Below are 17,880 nucleotides of genomic sequence, written 5' to 3'. Positions count from 1 at the left end.
CTGTTTCTTTTTAGATTTTCTAACTTAATAGAGTACAGGTCTTTAAAGTACCCCTTTATAATATTCTGAATTTATTTGGTGCACTCATGTCTGATTCTGGTGATTTGGATCTTCTATTTTTTCTTTGGTTAATGGGGCTAAAAGTCTATCGATCTTGTCTAACTTCTCAAGGAGCCAGCTCTTACATTCATTGATTCTTTGTCTTGTTTTTTTTTGTTTCTATTTCATCTATTTCTGCTCTGATTCTTATTCCTTTTTTCCACCTGTAGGATTTGGATTTGATTTGTTCTTATTTTTCCAATTTATTGAATTGCACCATCAAGTTATTTTTTTGTGATCTTTCTGAATTTTTACTGTAGACATGTAGAGCTTTGCTTAAAACGTTCAAAGATGATAATTTTCAGTGTTGTCCAGTAGTAGTTGAAAGTGTGTCTGCTGCCGTTATTATTTTTTGAGTGAGAGACACAAGATTTACTTTCATTCATTTGAATTTTAAAATAGAATCTTTAGATACAAGCATATAACCTTGAGTAACCACAGATACCAGGAAAGCAAAAAGGGACCCTAAGAGAGTGTGGGGAAGGAGTTTTATAGAGAGAGATAGTAGGACACAAGTGTCATGAAGGGCAAATGAGAAAATTGAGAGGAGGGGGACACTCTAACTGGGAAGTGAGGAGGATGTTATTACAGAGGGAGGACTAAATAATATTAAAGATGTTTGAAAAAGCTATAAGAAAACATTATTTTATGCTTACTTAAAATTACATATATAGTATACACAGATGTATGTACATATAAATTTGTGTATAAATTATATATATATATATAAATACATACATAAATATATAGTTTAAATAGATTTGTACAATTTGGGGTGATACTGTTCCCCACAAGAGACATAGACTAACAAAATCCCCAGTGTCAGACATGGGAAACATCCCTTCTAGTTGTGGGTTGGGGAGTCTAAGAGACTCTCCCCAAATATAGGCTATTGCCAATGCCCTGGGTCGCCCAGAACTTGAAGGTAAGGCTCTAACACCGAAGATACTAGGAGTTGAAGGAATTAAGCTGGCATCCACCTGTAAACCTCCTCTCTGAGGACTCTCTTTCATAGTATCTGAAAGTGTTATACAAACTGCTAAGGAAGAGGAGTAATCAACTGTTCTACCCAGCTGTAAAGCCTAGAAACCATGGAAATGACCAGGCAGATAAGGCATCACCTATGGCATACTGGGGGTAGCAACTGTCTAATTGGACTTCTGCTCAAGAGGAGGGCATTCACACTTGGTACTGTAAACCTCCCCAACTACCCATGGCTGGGGAGAGCATGGATCCTAGAGGAGAACCTATTAGTGCCACTTTCCCTTCTTTCTTTCTCTTTTCTTTTCTTTATTTTTTAAATATCTATTATCTATCTATCTATCTATCTATCTATCTATCTATCTATCTATTTATTTATTTTGAGTGAAGGTTTCTCTGTGTAGTAACAGTCCTGGCTGTCCTGGAACTTGCTTTGTAGACCAGACTGTCCTGGAACTCACAAAGATCCACCTGCCTCTGCCTCCTAAACCAGCATAATTCTTAACTGCATTCTAAACAGATAAGTGTAGCCTTTACTCCTCATAAAAGAAGCTTCTTTTTGAAGCAAATGGCGACTATTACAGAGACCCGTAACTGCTCAAAATGCAGAGAACAACAGGCGGTGATGTGCCCAGTCCTAATTGGTACATCTACAACACAGCCCCTGTGGTTAAGTTTCGGAAAATATTGGGTAAAAGGCAGCAGAAAATCTGTAAGACCCAGAGGACCAGGATGTCTGCTGTGAGACGGTGTCTTCTTGTATATGACCGGGAGGCTGCACCCATGAAATCTCAATGGTACGGTCACTTAAACAGACCTGCATAATGACAAAGCCCGGTGACACATCGGGGCAGATGGAGAAAATCTCACAAGGCTCCACTTCTAGATGAAGAGCTACAGGTAATCAATGGCTACCGAGAGAGGGAGAATTAATCTTCTCCAGGGAGGAGCTCCCTAACAGATGATCTGTTCATAAATGGCCAGCCTGAAACATAGATACAGCCAGGCAACACCAAATGGGATCAGCAGGTGGGGTGTGTGTGTGTGTGTGTGTGTGTGTGTGTGTGTGTGTGTGTGTGTACATACTATATATATGTAACAATAATTATTAAAGAAGAGATCAATAGTAAGGCATAGAAGGGGTTGGAGGGGGAGAAGGAAGGTAGAAATGGTGTAAATACAGTACTTGTATATGCAATTCTCAATAAAAGAATTGGGTACCAAAATTGCTGGTTGTGTCAAGTTAGCATATGCAAAACATTCTATATGAGCAATGTCGTGACAGCTTTTGAAACCAGCCCATTTTGAGGCCCATTTTCTCAAAGGCTCCCTTCTCCATAAGCCATTTGCTGATCTCTATTAGAAATGTCTTACCTTTCTTTGTTCTATGGAACATGCCAGTCTTTTGGGGCATTTCTGGGACTCTTTAAATTGATACATTCTCTCTGACACTGTATTTGCTGTTGTCTCTTTGAGGAAGAAAGACTATTTTTCTTATACATGTGTGTTTTTTCTTCATGGTGTCCTACATGGGAAGAACAAAATGGGAACTAGCCAGTATATTACAAAAGGAAGAAATACACCAGGCAGCTTAATTTTTTTAGTTTGGAGCAAGTCACAAGTTTTTCTTTTAGCTTACAGATAGTAACAGTTTTTTCCAAGAACCCTGGTAGATTCAAAATATGTCTGAGAAACTACATGAATACCCCATGATTTCATCTTTAAAAAGGGAATGATGTTTTTACAGTTGTGCCTATGGTTTTTTTTTTTTTTTTTTGCCCAGGCACTATCCAACTGTGAAAACAAAATTTTATGATTGGTTATGAATTCATTACAGATTTATGCAGAAATGGCCCAGAAGACATTAAGGCAGAAATGAATTACAGGGCTACACTATACTAACAAAGTAAAGCTGTAGTCCATCAAAACGCCTGTGTTGTAGAATATTATTTTAGGGTGTGTTACTTTTGCTTATGTTGCATTTGTTTAACTCTTTGAAGCTGTGTTACTGCGCCTGTCTAAAACACCTGATTGGTCTAATAAAGAGCTGAATTGCCAATAGCTAAGGCAGGGGAGGGTTAGGTGGGGCTGGCGGGCAGAGAAATAAATAGAGGGAGAAATCTGGAAGGAAGAGATTTAGGAGCCAGAGAAGGAGGAAGACTCCAAAGGCCAGCCACCCAGCTACACAGGAGGCCACATAGTAAGAAAGCAAGAAAGGTATACAGGAATAGAAAAGGAAAAGCCCAGAGGCAAAAGGTAGATGGGATAAGTTTAAGTTAAGAAAAGCTGGCAAGAAACTAAGGCAAGCTCAGGCCAGGCATTCACAAGTAATAATGAGCCTCTGTGTGTGAATTTATTTGGGAGCTGGGTGGCAGGCCCCCCAAAAAGATAAAAAGACAACCCACAACACACCTGATTTAGAAAATAAACACACATGTATCTATCAACTAAAAATATACACTTATGCATGTCTCATCCTATAGATGAGTGATTCATCGAGTTTTGAAGGTTACTAGCAGCTACTGAAGGTATAAGTGCTAAGGGGATCAAGGCATGCTTTTCTGTTTCTGCACAGAGCTTATAGCTTCGAAGGACAAACTATCCCAAAGCTGCAGCTAGTTTGTGCAATCTGCAATATTACTTTGGCACTAGAATTTCACCGCACTACTTTAGTTGCCAGAGTAAATCTAAAAGTTCTAAAAAATTATTTAGTGTTCTTACCAGTTTTCTAAGCTGATCATGTTGTACATTAAGGTATTAACAACAAAAGTTTTGTTAGAGTCAGGTGTATTAGTTTTCTGTTGCTATGACAAACTAGCATGACCAAATGCAACTTAAAGACTCGAGAGCTTGTCTTGGCCCATGGTTCCAGAGACTACGAGTCAGCCAAGACAGGAAGCAGTAGGTGTCGTGGCGGGAAAAGGAAGCTGAGAGATCCCGTGTTCAGTAGACACAAAAGGCAGTGAGAACAAAGTCAAAGTGGGGTGAGGAGGCCTGTGCATGCTCATCTCTGCAAACAGTGTCACGACCTTAGCAACCCGAATGAAACTCATGGACTGAAAAAAAGAGGTGTGAAAACAGAATAGTGTCTAATTAGGAAGAGTATAAGGACTGATTACTAAGAATGGGATGGGGACGAGAGAGGGTAAGGGGTGAATATGTTTGAAATACATTACACTCATGTATGAAAACATCATTGTGAAATCCATTATTATGTATAATTAACATACGCTACTAAAACACTTAAAGGGAAACACTTCAGTCAAGAAACTTGAAAACAGAAGCACAATAAGTAAGAGGAAAATAAAAATAATAATAAAGAAAGTCATTAATTTTCTTTAATTTTGAGATTATAATTTTATTTTTCTTTTCCCTTTTCCTCTCTCTAAACCATACCATGTACCCCTTCCTAGTGTCCTTCAGATCCATGGCCCCCTTTTTCCACTAATGGTTATTACATGAGCGTGCGCGCATGCGCACCCCCCCATTTTTTTTTCTTATTCCCCAGAGGACACTCTGCTCATTCTCTCCCTTTTGCTGGCTCATTTTCCCCTCAGGTAGCACTCCCTTTTGCTTTCAGCTCATATCTTCCACAATCTCTTCTCGTTGCTGTCTCCTGCTTCCCTTTACCCTCTTCCTCCCCTCTCACCGGCCCTTTCTACTTTCATGTCTTGCACACATATATAGGTGCACATGCGTATATGAATTTAATCTGAATTTCACATAAGAGAGAAACATGCAATATTGTTTTTCTTTCTTTTTAACAAGAATTAAAAATTTTATTTATTTGTTTTATTTGTATTGTGTTTTGCCTGTATGTTTGTGTATCGTGTGCATGCAGTGAGTGTGTGTGGTGATATTGTGTCCCCCAATTGTGCACCTTAATAAACTTATCTGGGGTCAGAGAACAGAACAGGCACTAGATATAGAGGCCAGAAAATGGTGGTACACACACCTTTAATCCTAGCATTCAGGAGGCAGAGATGCGCCTGGATCTCTGTGAGTTCAAAGCCACACTGGAAACAGCCAGGCATGGTGACACATGCCTTTAATCCCAGGATATGATGGCAGGAAGCAGAAAGGTATATAAGGCGTGAGGACCAGGAACTAGAGCCCGGTTAAGCTTTTAGGCTTTTAGCAGCAGCAGTTCAGCTGAGATTCATTCTGGATGAGGACTCAGAGGCTTCCAGTTTGAGGAAACAGGATTGGCTGAGAAGTTGGCGAGGTGAGTTTTAGTCCATTATCATCAAGCATGGTGGCACACAGGCAGACGAGGTGCCAGAGAGGTAGCTGAGAGTTCTACATCTGGATCTGCTGGTATCAGGAAGACAAAGTAAGCCACTAGGCCTGGCTTGAGTTTCTAATCACCTCAAAGCCCACTCCTCCCCAGTGACACACTTCCTCCAAGAAGACCATACCTACTCCAACAAGGCCACACCTCTTTATAGTGCCACTCCCTATGGACCTATAGGGACCATTTTCATTCAAAGTACCACAGCTACTATGTGGGTGCAGGTTCTCTGGAAGAGCAGCCAGTGTTCTTAACTGTCAAGCTGTCTCTGCAGTCCCAGTATTTGTTCTCCTGAGTATAGTGTGTAATTTATTTACCATGATGATATCTAGGTAAATCTAATTTTCTAAAAATGTCACAATTTCGTTCTTCATTGATGAAAATATTCTATTGTGCATATGAATCACATTTCCTTTATCCATCCTTCTGTTGATAGATATCTAAGCTGGTTCCATATTTTGGGTACTGTGAATAGTGTAGCAATAAATACGAGTGAGCAAATGTTTTTTGATGTGCAGACTTAGAATCCTTCAGATACATCTGGAGGAGTGGAATAGCCAGGGCATCTGGAAGTTTTACTTTTAGTTTTCTGAGGAACTTTCACACTGATGTCCACAGTGACTGCACCAGTGTTCATTGCCACAAGCAGAGTGGGAAGTCTCCTCTCTCCCCACATACTCACCAGTGTTTATTTATCTTCTTGTGGCATTACATTTATTCATTTGCCTATGTTGTGCTGCTCTTGCATCCCTAGAATGACATCATCTCGGATATGGTATAGGAACCTCTTAGTGCATTCTTGAGCACGGATTGAAGAATTTTATTCAGATCTGTGCATGTTCACGGAGGCCAGAAAGGAGCTACAAATCCCTTGGAGCTTGAGCTACAGGCATTTGTGGACTGGTGATGTGGGTGCTGGTACCCGAACTCCGGCTGTCTTGATTAAGCAGCAAGTGCCTTTAACCACTGAGCCATCTCTCCATCCCCTGAAACCAGTTTTGATGTCAAGTTAATGCTGGCTTCATAGGATGAGTTTGCTACTTTTGTTTCCCTTCTGTTTTGTGAAATCATTTGAGGAATATGGAGTTACCTCTTCTTGACAAGTGGGTGGGCCAGGCAGTGACTCCATCTAGTGCTCCACGTCCTCCTTTGTTGAGAGACGTTCCAGTTTAACACCATGGATTATTATGGACCTGTTTAAGTTCTTTATATCCTTTTGATTTAATTTCAGCAGGTCACATTGGGCCCCAATCCTTTGAAGCTTAGTCTGTGGGTGTCTTTGTGAGGTGTGCTTCTTGGTAACAACAGATAATTGAATCTAGTAATTTTTTTTTTTTTTTAAGGTTTTTCGAGACAGGGTTTCTCTGTGTAGCTTTGTGCCTTTCCTGGAACTCACTTTGTAGCCCAGGCTGGCCTCGAACTCGCAGAGATCCGCCTGGCTCTTCTAGTAATTTTTTAATCCAGTCAGCCAGTGTGTGTCTGTTTACTGGTGAGTTGAAGTCATATACACTTAAGATTACTAGGAGATGTTTAGTAATTTCTGTAATTTTGTTGGTTCTTTTGACTGGTTGGATTATTATTTATTCTTTTCTCTCTTCCCAGTTAGTATTAGGAGTTTGTCGTTTTATCATGTTGAATGGGTTTCTTTATATTTCCCCTTTATTAATATATTCTTCTCATTAAATACATTCTTTCCTGTGTGAGCCTGTCTTTATTTCTCCTCTCTATACAATTTTCCTCTATGTCCCTTCTACAGTGCTTAATTGTTGACCCATCTTTCCATCCCTTTTAAAAAATTGTGTGTTTAAGTGTCTGTTTATGGGCATGTGCACATGTGAGTGTCTTTAAATTCCAAGCAATTGATTTTTAATTTTCTTAGCATTGTGAACCATTTTAGAAGTTTTTCCTTTATCAAGTCATATTTAGTTTGCCTTGTTTCTAGAAATTCAACCAGTCATAGGTGGTGAGTCTTTACCATGACTCAGTCACTTAGTTGATTAACTAGGTAAATCATTTACATTTTCTGAACATTGGGTTTTTTTTCTTTCACAAAGTATTAAAAATTAATGTGTGACTTCCTTACAACTGATTTGTTTATTTAGTGAAATAACATAGGTAAACGTACTCTATAAAATCGGATCTGTCTGCAAGCTCGGCTGTGTGCTGCCATGCAAAGGAGGTCACCAAGTACCTCCCTTCTTCAGATATTTGCATATTGCTCTGTTGGGAAAGACAAACTGAAAACAATTTCCCGACAGGGTGTTTCCTTCCTTTATCAAATGCTGCTGGCATCTCTTAATGTCCATAGAACAATCACATTATTAAAAACATCAATGGAAAATTGTTCTCTGTGTGTTCCTTTAAAGATAGCTTCCTGGGGCTGTAATGCAAAAATCCGTTAAGTTTGAAGCTCTATCTGGGTGATGTTTTTTTTTTTTTTTAACTTAGCTGGCAGGAGTGAGGATCATATCTGTTTGGGCCATAACAGGTCCACATTGTCCTGCAGTTTCACAGTGAATAGGTTCCTTCTATAAGGAGCAATGTAAGCATTTCCCGTCATTGTGAGCTTCAGATTTCAGAAAAAGCCGGAAGTCCTGAGCAAGGACAGGAATTTATTAATGTTGACAAGTCTTTCACTAATCATCTCCCCATAGTCTTTGGGCTAAAGGAGTAGGAAATGCCAACTCTGTTTCAGCAAAGCAACACAGAGAAGATAATGAATATTCTAAGCCTTTAGAAAAATATCATCCCGTATGTGATCAGTAATCTACCTGAGCTGAGATGAAAAGACTCTTTGATTACTTTAATCGCAGCTGCTTTGCCTTTTAAAAGGAAGTTTTACAGGATAAAAGTTTAATGAGAGCATATAAAAATGCTTCATTCAAATTTGCATCCCTCTGGAATTCATTGTTTTATTTTGTGCCAGCCATGTCATTCTTTGTTAGAACAGCTTTTCTAAAGTGTTAATAATAAACATAATAATGGATATTTTACCATTGCAGACATACCTTGTTTATGGCTCTTGTCTTTATTGCATGTTTTATGAATTTGGAAGTTTATAGCACCCAGTGTTAGGCAAATCTATTTCAGTTTTTCAACTGTATGTGATCCCTTCATGTCTCTGTGTCATATCATGATAATTCTCCTATTTCAAGCTTTTTATTACTATTCTACCTGTCATGATCGCTGTGGGGTGATCCTTCTGTACACTGTGAATATGTATTGCTCTCATTGGTTGGTAATAAAGCTGTGTTGGCCTATGGCAAAGCAGGATAAGGTTGGGTGGAACAATCAAACTGAGGACTGAGAGGAAGAGGGGTGGAGTCGGGAGAGACCTGAGCCAGCTGCCCAAGAAGCAAGATGCCAGAGGATCAGTAAAGCCGTCGCCACATGGCAATACAGAGATTAATAGAAATGGGTTAATATAAATGTAAGAGCTAGTTAAGTAATAAGCCTGAACCATCGGCCAAACATTCTGTAATTAATATAAGCTTTTGTGTGTTTATTTGGAACTGGGTGGTCGGGACAAAAGGCCTCCGTTTATATGTGGTTTGTGATCACCAATGCTTGATATTATTATTGCAATTGCCTCTGGATGCCATAAGCTATGCCCATATTAGATGGAAAAACTTAACTGAAGAATGCTTTGTGTGCTAACTGCGTCACTGACATTTCCCCCACTCTCTCCCTTTCCTCAGGTCACCTTATTCCCTAAGAAACAATAATATTGCACCAATGACTGCACTTGGTCTTATTCAAAAGGCAAAGAAGCAAGAAAGTGAGGTCAACTAATAATTCTTCAGTGGCGTCTGAAACTCCAAGTGAAAGGAAAAAGTGTGCATTTCTCACTTTAAATCAAAACCAGAAGTAACGTCACTTAGTGAGGAAGGAATGTTAAAAGACAAACTAAAAGCTAGTTATTTGGCATCAAGTGTTTATCCGAGCTGTGAATGTGAAGGGAATGTTTGCACTGATTTGCATTGCCTTGGTGGAGTAGAGTTGGAACAGGTGAGGAGCAGTTGTCGTGAGTGGGCAGACGCTGAAATTTCAGCAGTGGACAGACAGAACTTTATAAAAGCTCCACGTGACTGAGAAAATGAAATAGTCTTATTGTTGCTTCAGAAAAAGCATGAGCACCAGGTACAGAAGATCAAAGCAGCCACAATGTTCTCTTGGGGCAGAGTCTAGTGCAGAGAGGAAGCCTAAGTCTCTTTGATTCTTTGAAGGCTGGGAGAGGTGAGGAGGCTACAGAAGGTTTAGAATGCAAAGCACAGCAGAGGGTCTTTGTGAAGTTTGAAGAGGAGTCATCTTCATAACATGAGTGTACAAGGGATGCAGCAAGTGTGGGCACAGAAACCGGAGCAAGCCATTCAGAAGACCCCAGATAACCAATGAAGGTGGCTACATGAAGTAACAAATATGAAATGTACACAAGACTGCTTTATTTTGAGAGATGTCACCTAGGAATGTCATAACCACTGAGGAGAAATCAATGGCCACCTTCACAGTGTCAAAAGGCAACTCAAATGTTTTGTTAGAGGACTTGTAGCTTGTTGCTTTAATTCTATGACAGTATTCATTTACTATTATGAAGAACCTTTTAGAAGGTTAATTAATTTGTAGTGCTTTTACTTTATCAGTGGAATAATAAACCCTAGACAGTACATGTTCTCACCACATGGTTTGTTGAGTATTTTAAGTTCACTGTTGAGAATTACTGCTCAGGAAAAACCTTTAAAATATATTATTGTGATGCAGAAACTTTATTTTTTTTCAAGACAGGGTTTCTCTGTGTAGCTTTGCACCCTGTCCTAGAGCTAGCTAAGTAGACCAGACTGGCCTTGAACTTAGAGAGATTGGTCTGCCTCTGCCTCCCAAGTACTGGGATTAAAGACATGCACCACAACTATCTGGCGCAATGCAGAAGCTTTAAAGAAAAATTTATTTACGTGTATTTTATGTGTATGGTTGTTTTGCCTGCATGTATGTCTGTGCACCATGTGCATTCAGTGCCCACAGAGTTCAGGAGGGCATTGGATTCCCTGGAACTGTAGTTCCGGACAATTGTGAGATGGCATGTGGGTGCTGGGAATCCATTTGGGGTCCTCTGGAAGAGCAGCCTGTGCTCTTAACCACTGAATTGTCTTTCCAGCTTCCTGTGAAGAAACTTTTAGGTTTTGTGAGTTTCGTCTGTTGGTACTTGGGGCTAATTTCTGGGGTTTGAAGTTCTATTCAGAAAGTTCTAACCAATCACAATATCTTGGCACACATTCCTTGTTTTCCTGTAAACAGTTTTTGAGGATTTCATGCATGAGTACTATATTCACTATCATACACTCCCACTCCCTCTTAATTTTGTGACCTCTTCTTTAATTATTTTACACACATATATGTTTATATCTATTAATACCCATATATATATATATAAATACATTATGCTGAGTCTTTAGTATTGCTCATATATATGCGTGTATAGTGGTTTGAATAGGAATGGTCTTTATACATTTGAATGCTTAGTCATTAGGGAGTGGTGCTATTTGACAGCGATTAGGAGGTGTGGCCTTGTTGGAGGAAGTGTGTTATTGGGGGGTGGGTTTTGAGGCTTTAAATGCTCAAGCCAAAACCAGGCCCAGTGTCTCTCTCTTCTTGCTGTTTAATCACCATCTACTGCAAACAGAAGCTTCTCAGATGAGGGTTGAGATATACATTGATCTATGAATTTAATCATTAGGAACTGTTTAATACTATGTCCATTTAGCAGAATAATAGTAAGTTCTCCCTTAAGGCCTATGAGTTGTCTAGCCATAGGTTCTTTTTTTTTATTAAGAAATTGTTTTCATTCATTTTACACACCAAAGATTCCCCTCTTCCCTCCTCCCGCCCCGCTCCCCAGCCTCCTCTCCCAACCCACCCCTCACTGCCTCCCACAAGAAGGCAAGGCCTCCCATGGGGAGGTGCATTCAGTAGATAGCCATAGGTTATTATCCTGATAATAGGGCTAGGTATAGATTTCATCATGTGAATTGGAACTTAAATCCAATCAGAAAGTGGTTGGTTACTCCCATGATGTTCATGCCACTATTACATCAGTGGACATGTCTCACCATATGAGTCATTATTGTATCTTTCAGGGTTCATAGTTGGGGATGATGATTATCTCTTCCAGTAGTTTGCATAGTACCTTCCATTACCATAAAAGCTAGCCAATAGGGATGAAGCTTATAAGTCCCTACTGGCTTGATTTTGCCGTGTTCTATGATTTGAGTTTGTGGTAGCTTCAGAAACAGAGTCTTACCATGAAATTCTGGAAGGTAACCAAGAGCAGTGGCGATAGCCTGTAATATTTGGAGGTCTGTGAGACCTCAGTGGCCAAGAACTCCAAAAAAGTAATTTCTCCTGGCACTGGGCCTTTTAATAGTGTCTAGTGGGGTTATTATTGTCCTGTTACAGGGTAAATTTGTTTTAACTCATTTCTATTTATGTATATTATATATGTATACATATATAATATGTAGGAATATGTATTTAGGAAGCTTTTGCAATTGTAGGTTTTCATTTGTGTTTTTTGAAAGGTCTTTAGTGTTGTCCCTCCCGACATTCCATCCTCTACCCTGCCCAATGCTCTCCCACCCAAATTTACGCTTCCTGTTCCATTATTCTCCTTTAGATCTTTTGTCCATTTCAAATTGATTTTTGTACAAGATGACATACTGAATCCAATCTTATTCTTCTGCCAGGGCCTATATAGTTTGCTAGCACCATGCTGAATAGGTTATCTTTTCTCTCTGAAGTTTTTTGCTTCTTTTTTTTTTTAAAAGCCATAGGTTTACTAGCTTATTTCTGCATTCAATAATATTTTCTATTTGTCTACCTGTTGGTTTTTATGTCAGTACCAGGCTGTCTTTATCACTCTAGTTTTATAGTATAATCTCAAGGTTGGGTATCATGATACTAGCAGCTGCATTTTTACTTCTTAGGATTGCTTTGGCTATTCATATATACATATTTTGTTGTTCTATAGGAATACTTGGATTGTTTGTTCTAGATGTGACTTTGGGATGTTGATGGGTATTGCATTACATCTTTAACTTAATTTTTGTAGTATAGTCATTTTCAGGATACAAGTTCTACCAATCCAGGAGTCTTTACAGTTTTCAAAAGAAGAAACTCAAGTGGCCAATATCTATTTTACAAAGTGTTTCATATCCCTAATCATCTGTCAAATTCAAAATTAAAACTATTTTGAGTTACTACTACACTCTAGTCAGAATCACCAGGAACCTAACAGCCAATATTAGAAAGTACATGACGAAAGAGGAACCCTAATTCTCTGCTGATGGGAACATAAACTAATACAGACATCATAGAAAGCAGCTTGGAAGTTCCTAACAAAATTAAAAACAGCACTACCATATAATCCGGTTATTTAATTCCTGGGCATATACCTAGAGATTTCTATTTCCCACCACAGAGATATTGCACATTTGTGTTCATTGCTGTTCTCTTTATGACGGTAAGGAAATGGAGCCCACTTAGACGTTCATCAACAGATGAATGGCTAATGAAAATGTGGCATACATAAAAAAGAATTTAGCAGCAAAGAAAAATTAAATGTGACTGAAAATAAATGGACTTAGAAAGTACAATGTTAGGCAAAGGCACCCAAACTCAGAGAGAGAAAAGAACTGCGTGTTTATCACAGGCATACATATGTATTCTGGTATGTATTCTCACGTTACAGAAGTCCACTGAGATGTGTAGCATTTGCGACATAGCAAATGTTTGTTTGAGTGGCTTCCTTCATCTAGCTGTGTGATACTTTTATTTATGAATTCATTATAATAAAGTGATTAAAAAGTAATGACTTCCAGTTACACCCATATTCCTGAAAACGATGTAAATAAAATAAGTTAGACACAAAAAGATAAGTATCACATATTCTTTCTTAAGTGGAAGATATTTTTTAAAGTCCTGAATTCAAATTTGTGGTCACCAGAGGTTGGGGAGAAAGAGGGGTGGGTAAATAAATACACGTTGAATGTATGTATTAAAATATTATACTGGGCCCCATTAATAAATATAATGAGGCAGCATTAATACATATAATGAATGCATACTACTAATGATAATATAAATTAAAATTACTGGTGTATTAAAAAATTTAACTCTTGCTCTTTGTTGACAGTGCATCTGGTTAGTTAAGGGCCCTTTTGGAGATGATAAGGAGATTCATGTTGATTACATGCCTGTGACCATGATTCCAATTCTGTAGTGCATGGATAAAGCAGTGATTTCCAACTTTGATTTTTATTGTTTAAGGAACATATTTCAGAAAGTCAGAGATAGTGGACATAGGTAAGGATTCCTCTGGTTGATATGGGCAAAGTAAGCTGAGAATCTTCCAGAAAGCATTCACAATCTAGGCTCCATTAATATTTATGATTCATGGGAGGAGGTGAAAATGTCAAAATTAATAGGAATTTGAAAGTTTTGTCTAATCTTCATGGAAAACTTTGAAGGGTTCAAGACATCAGTGAGGAAGAAATTACCGACATGGTAAAACAGAGACCTAGAAGTAGAAGTTGAGCTTGAAGATGTGAGTTGCTAAGGGCTTAATGGATGCGAAGTTGCTTATGGATAAGAAAAGGAAGTTTTTTCTTGTGATGGTTGCTAGGGGAGGGAACTGTCAGTTTACTTCAGGGATGTGGCTGTCCGATAGGTTGCCCATGCTCCTGTAGATGATGCTCTACACATAATGGCAACACTAAAACTTGGGTTTAAAATGAGTACATGAAGTTGGGAGGAGAAAATGGCTGGGGAGATATGGAGAAGTTAAAGGAGTAGAGGTAGATTTGACCAAAACACATTATGCGTGTATGAAATTCTCAAACAATAAATTAAAAAAAAATTCCAGGAAAAAAGTGCTCTCTTGAGCTGCCAACCTATTCCCTACATTGGTAAGAAAGAACAGCAGATTCAGCATATAACACAAACTCAGTTGTAGAGCACTGATATCACTTAAGAGGACTGATTTCAATTCTGAAAGAAGTTCTGTGAGTAAAATTCTATCAGGGGACGTGACACACCACAGAGAAATGAGTGGAAGAATTCACTGTTGCCTCGATTCCAGAAACTGCCACAGACACTCAAACCTTCAACCACTGCTCTGGTCAATCAGCCATCAGTATCAAGACAGGACACCCCACCAGAAGAAAGATGTGATTTCCTGAAGACTCAGATGACAATAAGGCAAATAAAATATTTTTTAAAGGTTATGCATTTTTAAGAAATAACATTCCTGTCCACTCAATAGAGCACAGCATAATATCAATAACTTGTTATATGTACTGGAAAGCCAAAAAGTTGTGTGACTTCCTTTATTGCAATATTCACTTTTTACTGTGGCCTGGAATTGAACTACCACATCTCTGACCTATGTGATGTATTTCATCTTTAATTAGAAAAATAAAGTGTTAAGTTTATTTTTTAATGTTTAAAAACCTAAAAATGTGTCATGGCTGTCCCAGAGAGGAGTATAACTTAAAGTGTTTTCTAAAATTGTTTTACTTTTAAATTATTCATTTAAAAACATTTTAGGGTCAGACATTCTCAGGAAATGTATGTAAGTAACCCTATCCTAAATGGCTGGTAGGCAAACTAAAGGGCAAGGAATGATAAACGCAATGAAAAATGGTTCAGAGAAGAGAATGATCATTTAAGGGTGGAGGGAATCGGAAGATCAATTCTACATGGAGGCATTTGAGCTGAACCTTGATTGAAGAAGGGTTTTGATAGACATTTGTTACGTGGGAGCTTTTTCTTGTTGAGAAAGAATGCAGAGCTAGGAAACCACAAACTTTGTTCAAGAAATGGCAAGTGTTTCCAAATACATCCATGGGGGACCGTTTAAGCTCCAACAAGCCACCAGATGGTCATGGAACACACTTGGTCTTAGTCTATTCAGAAGGATGTAGAGAAGTAGCAACAAGCTTTCTACTTCGGAATCACACCATTGGCAACAGTGTATGGAGCAGCTGGTTCTACAGCTGTCCAGTGGGGATTTTATTTTCATTCCTTCCCAAGCCTATTTGCAAGGGGTAGAAGTCTCAAGGCTAGTGAAGGGGTCTCCTAGGCCTAGAAGCTTTCACTCCAGTGGTATTAATAGCCTTTTTACAGTTCTGTAAGCATCACCTCCACTGTCCCCCCACAGGGCACCTGCTCAGCTACAGGAGTCATACTGAAGTCTAGAGTATGGTGTAGAAGTCTAGAGTTTATAGTTTGCAGCCCATTCACATGTGACTTACCAGTGAGAGATCATTTTGACCAGGAGAAGTTCTACCCATGTAACAAGGTGGACACAATATACTTATTAGTTTTCCAAGGAGAGTGGGCTTAAATGCCAATCAAAGGTCAAATTATTATTCTTAATAGTGCCCTAGATGTCCATTTCCTAAATATAAAATTGGCTAAGTTGATTGGGGGCATATTATATAAGATCTTGGATTCTAAAGAGTTTAGATTTTAACCATGTCTAACGTTTTTGCTTGTGATTCCTTTCTTTTTCTCTCTCATTTCTTTTTTCTATTGAGACAAGGTCTCACTATACAGCTCTGGCTCTCCTGGAACTCACCCTGTAGAACAGGCTGGCCTTGAACTCACGGAGCTCCACCTGCTTCTGCCTCCTGAGCACTGGGAGTAAAGACAGACTCTGCTTGGCTTTACTTGTGATTTCTTACCCAAATAAATACATGACCAACATGTTTTGCTGTAAAAACATATAAATGTTTGCTGGTATATATTTCAATAGAACCATGTTGATATTTAAATACAGAAACCTATATGCAGTCACATGCCATTAATATTCTGAAATAGGCAAGAACCTCTTTTAGCTTTAGAACAGTGGTTCTCAACCTGTGGATAGCAACCCTCTTGGGGGGTTGAATGACCCTTTCACAGAGGTTGCCTAAGACCATCAGAAACACAGATATTTACATTACAATTCATAACAGTAGCAAAATTACAGTTTTGAAGTAGTAAAGAAAATAATTTTATGGCTGGGGTCACCACAACATGGGGAACTGTATTAAAGGGTCACAGCATTAGGAAGACCGAGAACCACTGCTTTAGAAGATTGGGTCTATGCAGCACATGTAAACAATCAATATCAGGTGCTCTCAGTAGTGGGGATCTTTTATGTGTTTCTTTTCTGTAAATGCAAAAGCAGAATATCTTCTCATATCCCAGTGAAAGGACACAATTTCTCAAAGTATATTTACAAGTAGGAAATCTAAGAGGCTCCACACCATAGTTCTGTTAGGTCATGACCTCTCAAAGGACAGAAGTCAGCAGATAGAATATATATATTTTTTAAATTGAATGCAGCCACTAAGTATTATATATAGTCTTGGCAGTTTATGCAACTGACTGAGGCAGTAAATAACCATCCAGTGGCTTATCAATGCCAGCCTTTCATCTCCTAAGACTTAATGCGTGCCTGAGAACAAGTGATTCACCACCTGAGACATAAAGTAAGAATTTATGCTTCATGGCTTTACTGCCCACTCCATCTCAACCCGCACAAGTCACCTAAGCCAACCTTCCATGTGTCCTGTTCCATCACATCTCACACAAGCCACCTAAGCCCATCTTCCATGTCTCCCGCTACTCCATCTCAACCCACACAAGCCATCTAAGCCAACCTTCCATGTGTCCTGCTCCATCTCAACCCACCCAAGCCACCTAAGCCAACCTTCCATGTCTCCCCAGGCTCATGTGTTTGAATATTTGGTTCCCAGCTGGTGGCACAGTTTTAGGAGTTGTGGAACCTTTGGATCTAGGGACATTCTTGGTAGAACTAGGTAGCTGGGGGCAGGGACTGAAAGTTATATTTGCCTCTAGTTCCAGTTGGAGCTTTCTGTGTCTGTATCCTCCAAGATGTGAACAAGTCATGTTGCAAGCTTCCACGGTCAGGGACCAAGACACTCAGGTGCCATGCCTTTCCTACCCTCTAAACTGTGAACCATAACAGACCTTGCCCTCAAGTTGCTTCTTTTGGGCAATAAGAAAAGCAACTAATATCGTGAGACTTATTGTCTGCTTCCTATGATGACAAGGAGTCCACATGACAGACTCCGTCAATATGTGAGTCCAGGGAGAACTGTTGTCCTTGATTCCAGGTTAACATGCTCAAGCTAGTAATGTGCCTTAGAGATAATGCCGAACACCTCCCTCTTTCCATTTCTCACGTACTTCACATCAACTTGGACTCACCACTTAATGTGATGTGCTGGAAGCATGGCTCTGTAAGTCTCTGTCCACATGGAGTTGTAGGCTAAGGAGAGGACACAGTCCATACAAGAAAAAGGATATCTTAACTACCCCCTGCCCCTCTGCTCCTCTGTGATCCACCACTTGCTGATGTATTTAAACTAACTTCTCAGTCCTTTACTGTGCTAATCTCAGTACAAAGTCCGGGTCAGGGTGCTTTCGTTTCGGGGTTAATAGAATCA

Source organism: Peromyscus californicus, unplaced genomic scaffold (assembly GCF_007827085.1).
Source record: "Peromyscus californicus insignis strain IS unplaced genomic scaffold, ASM782708v3 Scaffold_18__1_contigs__length_77618521, whole genome shotgun sequence".
Taxonomy (NCBI): Eukaryota; Metazoa; Chordata; class Mammalia; order Rodentia; family Cricetidae; genus Peromyscus; species Peromyscus californicus.
The sequence above is the reverse complement of the archived record's forward strand: the minus strand, read 5'-3'. Positions refer to the sequence as shown.